Source organism: Mandrillus leucophaeus, unplaced genomic scaffold, assembly GCF_000951045.1.
Source record: "Mandrillus leucophaeus isolate KB7577 unplaced genomic scaffold, Mleu.le_1.0 Scaffold700, whole genome shotgun sequence".
NCBI classification, from domain to species: domain Eukaryota; kingdom Metazoa; phylum Chordata; class Mammalia; order Primates; family Cercopithecidae; genus Mandrillus; species Mandrillus leucophaeus.
In genome coordinates this window covers 1,886,319-1,894,293 of record NW_012107587.1, presented here as the reverse complement: position 1 = coordinate 1,894,293, position 7,975 = coordinate 1,886,319, and the positions used below count along the sequence as shown (strand labels likewise).

At 40.0% G+C, this 7,975-nt stretch overlaps 1 long non-coding RNA gene across 1 annotated transcript in view; it reads left to right on the top strand.

The window, feature by feature from the left end:
- Positions 1 to 5,954, top strand: part of LOC105528123 — a 26,640-nt gene extending 20,686 nt beyond the window's left edge. Inside the window, exons 2-3 of the long non-coding RNA XR_001004317.1 lie at positions 2,040 to 2,215; positions 5,495 to 5,954. This is a non-coding gene — a long non-coding RNA (uncharacterized LOC105528123). The remainder of the gene's footprint in view (positions 1 to 2,039; positions 2,216 to 5,494) is intronic.
- The last annotated feature ends 2,021 nt before the right edge of the window (positions 5,955 to 7,975 follow it).

Below are 7,975 nucleotides of genomic sequence, written 5' to 3'. Positions count from 1 at the left end.
CCATCCCCATCAAGCTACCAATGAGTTTCTTCACAGAATTGGAAAAAACTGCTTTAAAGTTCATATGGAACCAAAAAAGAGCTCGCATCTCCAAGACAATCCTAAGTCAAAAGGCTAGATTCTTATCGTTTTAAGTTATCATTAGGACTAAATAAGACAGTAAACACACACACACATACCATTGAAATGATACAGTTCTACGAAAATGTAAGGATTTTTTTTTTCACTAAACAGGTGTTACAATTAAGACAGACAAAATTTTTATAATGAACATATGTCTCTATACAAATCAGAAAAAAAATAAATAAACCTACTTAATTGTAGGCACGTTGTACAAATTTCAGTCCACAGGCTCAGGAGCACAAAAGCTCACCTTCCCTATAGCTGAACTTAATGTATATGTAGGGCTCTTCATTCCCCTTTGTGACAGGAAACTTAATTTTGATCAATTTAGGGTAAATCAGCCAGTTCAGTGGTTGTGTCTGTGTTTCTGAAGGGGCTTATGGGGTATTAGCATCAGAGGTGGTTCCTGGTCCTCAGCCATCACCTGTCCCTTATGTCACCCACAGAACCATGTGCCACCCATCTTCATGCCTCCACCTGGCTTCACTGCAGTGGTTCCCTTCTGAAATCTCTTTACAAGAAAAGACCTGCTGACAAGAATCCTCATTGCTCTGGATGTTGGAGCCTGCATGGGAGTATTCCCCACTGGCTGGTCCAATAGGGGCTGGTCATGAGATTTATTTTATCTAGAAGAGAACCAGAGCAACATTTAAAATAAGCCACCCATGAAGTCTCTGCTCCTCCAAGCACCTTACAGAAGATCTGGTGAAGAATCACCCTGGTCGTGTCAAAGTAGACCTGGAGAACTTTCACTTGCTCAGAGTTCCTGATCTGGGTCCTCTGATTCCAGGCCATGAGTCTTTCTTTTAAACCATCATATAGTGTGTGAGCTGTCATCTGAGAGAAGCCCAGTTAGTACACCAGTTCTCAGAGTGCAAGGAGGCAGTTATTTCATAAATTACATGCTAGGGTTTTATTCTGGCCTTTTATTTAAGCAACAACAACTTGAGTTTCTTGAGAATAATATTTATATTATTGGTTTGAGTAGTCTTAAATCCTTTGTAGCATGTGGTAGGGATATAAACATATAAACAAATGAATGTGTAAATGAATTTGTGCTCTGAGCACAATCTGAATTCTTACAGTGGAATGCAGCATAATAAATCAATTAAATTGAACAAACTTTTACTTAGTGTGTTCTTGGTGACTTCTTGTACTAGCTTCCAGATCTAAACAAAATAAAAGACACTGATTTGACCCCAAAATGCTCATAGCATAGCGTGTAAGTATAGCATCCATAATACCTTTTCTGGCCAGGAATGGGGCATAGGGCACAGTGGTGCAGGAATAAGAAAGAGAATCAAAGCTACCATGGAATAAGGACTAATGAGGTACTAGGCACCGATCATTTAATCCTCACAACATGTTCATATGGAAGGTACAAGCATATTGTTCCCAGGTTCTCCCCAAAAGACATCAAAGCAAACCCTCCACTTAAAAAAGCTAGATATAAACTTTTATTACATCCCAATGCAAGATGTTTCCAATACAATCTATTTCCTTCAAAGATGGGGTAGAGAATGAGGGGTGGGGTTTGGGCCACATATTTTCATTTTTACATTTTATTTCAGATTGGAAAATTGTATTTCACTGTCAAATCAATTAAGAACACATTTATTACTTAGTGTTGCTTGAAATAATATCTACAATCTTTAAAGTTTCAATTAAAAGCATACACTTCTTTCAAGCTCAACGTTAAAACAAAAACACAAATATAAACTGCGTTTCATGTTCTGTTGATATTTAGCTGTGTGGCAATGGATGAGTAATTTTTCTCTGTGAGGCTTTGTTTTCTCATCTGGCAAACGAGGAAACTGATGCAGATCATCTTCAAGTTCCCTTCATGTTATTTAATACGACTATTTATGTCATGCTTGTAAAGAGTAGGTGATGATGAAGGTTACTGCTCCCCACAGATGAATCCTGCAATAATCATTGGTAGGATTGTTAGGCTTTGTTTCTCAAGGGGATAATCTGGGAAAAGAATAAGAATGCAGCTGCAGCCCATCCTTGTGAAGAAGGTACCAGTGTGTGCTCAAAGCCAAGTCCTGACAATAATAGCGAATGCTATATTGGATAACAGCCATACCAGGTGCTTCATAGATTTGCCCTATTTAATCATGGTAAGAAGTTTCCAAAAGAGTTTTCTTTGATGCTGAAACTAAATAAATATTTAGAAAAGCCAAATGACTTGCTCAAGGTGATATAGCTAGTAATTCACAGACATTCACACTAGAAATTCACACTCAGAAGATGTTCAAAAGGGTTTGCTTTGATAGGTCAGGCTAGGGCTGACTGGGCCCTTGACTCCTGTAACTAATCCTGAAATTCTCTAGGAGGCAAGGGTTATCAATGCCCTCACCTGTGGCCTTCTAACAACAAGCTTGTATACTGGTGTTATGCCATCCCCCCTTTTCCTACCACAAAAGACTCACATAGTAACAGTACAAAGCCTGATGGCATGGATTCACTGGCCCGTGCAGGAGGTTTCAACATTTATACCTAAAATTAGGAGATCACATATGAAGATGCATATTTCCAGTTTCTTTTCAGAAATGCAAACATCTGGAAATACAGAGCCTATATTCTAGACTGCCAGTAATGAACTGCAGCCAGGGCTGCTCTCTGCCTACACTGCACTTTTGCATAAATTATAAAAAAGGTGCCCCACTGGGCTGAGGGAGGCCAGTGGGGTCACAGCTTGGTGAGAAGAGAGGAAGTTGAATTTCACTTGCTTTTTTGACTCCATAGCCAAAGCCCTCGTGCACCGTTACCCATGGCAGTTCTAGCCAAGTAGCTCTTTCTGCAGGCAGGGCATATGCTCTGTTTTTTGTTTTTTTTTTTTTTGAGATGGAGTCTCGCTCTGTTGCCCAGGTTGTAGTGCAGTGGTGCGATCTCCACTCACTGCAAGGTCAACCTCCCAGGTTCATGCCATTCTCCTGCCTCAGCCTCCCGAGTAGCTGGGACTACAGGCGCCTGCCACCACGACCGGCCGGCATATGCTCTTTAGTTTGATACAATCTCTAACACTCCCTTAATCCTCCCTAGCACTGAGGCCCAGTACCAATTAAATTACTAAAAATCTATGGACTTTCAGAATTCTATACCCACCTCCCTTCACTCATTTCTCTTATTTCCTGGCTCCTGCAGGTCTTTTCATTTGCAACCCTTGCGCTAATGAGTCACAGAAGAAGGGTAGCAGGGCGGCTTTCATATATATTTGCAAGAATTCTCAAAAGATAATGGCAAACAGGCAGGCATAGGCGAGAGTTATCAATCTTGAGGGCAGCTGATCCCAACCATTTAAATATTTCCACAGATGAAGTTCCTCCCTTCCATGGGCCTACTTGGTCTTCCAGCAACCAACTCTCCTCTTGAGGTGTGTCTGAGCCTCAGGAACTACTGCTGGAGGTGGCTCACCTGCTCCCACCATTAGCTTTGCCCAAACTCACAGCTCAGCCACTGTGGATTTATCCTCACTTTCTCTTAAATGCCCTGAGCATTCCCTTTACTGCCCTTTCCTTACTTCTCATGGAGCACTGACTCACAAATCAATGTCAAAAGTGCCTTGTTTGATCATTCCAACTGGACACAACCAACCCTCTTCTCAATTAAGGAAGCAAGCCCGTTGCTCAGTTAAGCCCATTGCTCCCTGTTATGGGCTGAATTTTGTCCCCCAAGAAAATATGTTGAAGTCCTAACCTTCAGGACCTCAGGAGGTGACCTTGCTGGGAAATAGGGTAATTGCAAATATAAGTAATAATATGAGGTGATACTGGTGTAGGGTGAGCCCTTAATCCAACATGAATGGTGTCCTTATTACAAGAAGAAAAGGGCTGGGTGCAGCAGCTCATACCTGTAATCCTAGCACTTTGGGAGGCTGAGGCGGGCAGATTACCTGAGGTCAGGAGGTCAAGACAAGCCTGGCCAACATGGTGAAACCCCGTCTGTACTAAAAATACAAAAAATTAGCCAGGTGTAGTGGTGTGCACCTGTAACCCCAGGTACTCAGGAGGCTGACACAGGAGAATCACTTGAACCCAGGAGGCGGAGGTTGTGGTGAGCAGAGATCGTGCCACTGCACTCCAGCCTGGGCGACAGAGTAAGACTTTGTCTCAAAACAAAACAAAACAACAACAACAAAAAGAATAAGAAGAGAGGCACAGACATACAGACATGAGGAGAACCATGTGGTGACAGAGACAGAGACACAGACATATAGACATGAGGAGAACCATGTGATGACAGAGACAGAGGTTGGCATGATCCGTCTACAAGCCAAAGAATACCAAGGATTGCTGGCAACAGCCAGAAGCTGGGAGAGGGGCATGGAACAGGTTCTTTCTCAGTGCCCTCAGAAGAAATCAACCCTCCCCACACCTTGATTTTGGATTCCTAGCCATCAAAACTGTGAGAGAATAAATTTCCATTGTCTTAAGCCATCCAGTTCATGGTAATTTGTTATAGCAACTATAGGAAACCAACAAGCTTCAGTTAATAAAAATCAGTGTAAGTCTGGCAGCCTAGGCCTGGACTGTTAAAATAATGCAGCTGGTATTTGTTTCAAAAGGACAAAGCCCAATGGCTGACCCCTTCGCTTTGGCCTGCTCTTGATAGCCTGGGTGAACTGAGCAGATTGGAGATTACACATTTTTCTTTCTGTGTCTTAAATATGAAAAGTCTCTTGATTTCTCCTAACTTGCTATCTGGCACTCTACTACTCCGTTTCTCTCCATCCCCTGACATCTCCACTGGTAGTGTGTTAAGAGCAATGTTTCCCTGCATGGATGGTGCTCACTTCTTTTCAATAACACACACTTCTTTTCAATAACACTCTCTTCCTTAAATAAACAATACCCTGACCAAAGTGATGGTGTATTTAGATCATTAAGCAAAGTAGCTATGGCAGTAGAAATGAGATGCAGCTTTGTTTCCAAGATATTCTTGCTTTTGGTCCTATTTATCTGGATAATGTAGTACAAACACAGCTTCTAAAAACTGACTAACAAGAAAACTGAGACTACAGAGCTGTTGCCATTGAGCAAGAAAGTCAAGAAAAGGTGGAGAAGGAGCTCTCAAAGGAAGAGGTGGATCATTTTGGGTAAATCACATCCCCTCTCTGAACTTCAGGTGTGTTAGGGTGAAGAGTAGAACAGATATTGTCTTCTCTGAATCTCTGTGCAGAGTTCTATGACTCCATTGTCTTAAAAATGATAATGTCTAAAATATAAGAATATGCAATAGCCTCGGGCTTCAGTTTTGCTCCTTTTCAGGGGCATGTTTGTTAAGAACGTAAGGGCCTTTGGATGATGGCTTTTGTAATCCCTGAGGGATGCTATGGACATTGACTTACCATGCCTTTCTACCACAGATACAGAGAAGCCACAGATGGCATTGACACCAGAAAATGGAAGCACAAAGCGCTTTGGGTAACAGCAATTCAGGAATGACTGCAGAGAAAATCTATTAAGAAATTTGAATGCAGGTTTTAATATTTACTCCTTTTCATTCTCTTTCTCTCTCTCTCTCTCTCTCTCTCACTTTTTTCCTCTCTCCCACCTTGATTTTCTCCGTCTCTCTCTTTTTTTTTGCATACAGTTTCTCAGTAAAATACATTTTATTAAATTTTATAACAAGTCTATGAAATGCAGATATACAAAAAGGAAAAAATGAGAAGCATGCATAATTCTACCACTGAAAAATACTACTAAAAGTTGGTATTTAAACTTTTGAATGTTTCTCACTGCACTTGCATGAGTGTGTGTGTAAATACAATCTCCAACTCTTCAGAGAAATACAAGAATTGTTATGAACCTTGATAAACTTTCAAAGGATTTCAAGAGCAACTTCTCGTCCATTAGAATATACTCAGAAAGTCAATAACATATTTTAATCCATTCCAAGAGCCCCATATTTTTTGGGTCTCTGAGAAAGCAATTTATAGTCTTGGTTTTTTATAAGAAGAGTAGATGGCCATTTGGGGGCAAGTCATGTGTCATTTGGAATAACCACAATAAGTGGAAAAAAGGCCTCAGATTCTGCTGCAAGACTAAGAGCCACAGGGAGCTTTTAGTTCCATCACTAGTTGGGCATTTATTGGACATCAATTTCATATACAATCTTACGGTCTGCACTGGGGAATGACAAAAAAGTATAAGAAATTATCTCTCACCTGAAGAAATGCATAGTGTAAATTTCTTAAAAATTAAGTTTTAGAACTCATTTTTCAAACTAAAATCTTAAGCTAAAAATAATATATAGAATATATCAAAGCAGACTATTAGGAAAGATGCAAATATAGATGGCCCTGGGGACCCATCCATCTGTTTTCCTCAAGTACCACTTAAGGCCCCCACAAACTATAGAGTGGAAGCCAATAGCTCCAGGAGATAAATGAAAACATTGACAGGTCAAGGTTTGTGAATAGAAGTGTGGTTGGTCACGGTAAAGAAACCACAGTTAATATGCTCCCTCTGCGTGCTGGGCACTCATCCTGGAGCTTTGCCTCTATCAATTAACTTAATCCTCACAACAGTCTCGATCTGTAGGTATGACAAATCTAGGTTTAAAAATACAAAAATGACTTGTTCAATATATCTCATAGGTATATTTAGCAGGTCTGAGTTTCAAATGCAAGTCTAGCTGACGCCGACATACATGACAACTCTTACACTTAAATAGAATGCAAGATCTGAATAACTATACACACACACAAGTGCGTGCAAGGACACACGCACGCACATGATAAACGTGATTAATTGTGAAATGAGAGGTTAACAGTCAGGTTTGATGTGTCCTAATTAGTGAGGGGAAGCATTTACCTAAAAATTCTGGGTGTAGTCATTTAAGTATGACATAAAAGGGAATGGATTGCCAGGTAGGTCATGATGAATGAACAAAGATAGAGATTTGTGGATATATTACACAAACTGTGTGTGAGAAAATCAGAGGATGGAAATCTTTATTGTTAGAATATCTGCCTGGAGGAAGAAGGACTTGATTCAGAGTTAAAATAATGCCTGGTAGCCTCAAAGGATCTCCTCCCCAATATTTATTAATTACTGTGTTGTTTTAACATATGTCCACAAATCCTTCAATACTCCTCCCTCCAGGTGGTAAAAATTAACGTTCCTTCCCTTGAGTATAAGCTAGACTTAGTGTCATGCTTCTCTGAACACAGTATAGGGAAGAAAACACAGTAACAAACTGACAGACACCATCTTAACCAAGAGATCAAGGTTAACACCACCAGCAAGGAGTCATATTAATGTGATGCTGAATGATGCTATGAGAAAGGCCTTTGCCTAGGTGGCATTCTTCCCCCTCAATCCATAACTTCAGGCGAAACATGAGAACATCAGTCATGGTACTTCTAGATTGAAGTACATTGTACAAAATACCTGACCACTACTTTTCAAAAGGGTCAAAGTTATGAGAGACAAGAAAAGACCAAGACACTGTCCAGATGGGGGAGACTGGGGACACATGGTGATTGATACAATCTGATATTCTGGAATAGGACAGTAGTAGAAAAACTGGAGAAATATTAATAAAGTAGTTTAGTTGATGGTATTGATCTGTTGCTATTTTCTCGGTTTTTTAAAAAAATTATAGATGGATTTGTATTTCAAAGATAAAACAAAGGTGCTTCTTAAGATTACTGACATAGGGCATAACAAATTTCCCTGTAACTAGGGATTTAATTTTGGGCTCTCTATTCTATTTTCTTAGTTTTGATTAATGTAATATGTTATGTAAGATATTAATATTAGAGGGAAGCTGAGCACAGGATATATAAGAATAATCTTTGTAAATGTTCTATAAATCTAAAATTATTTTACAGTAAGAAGGT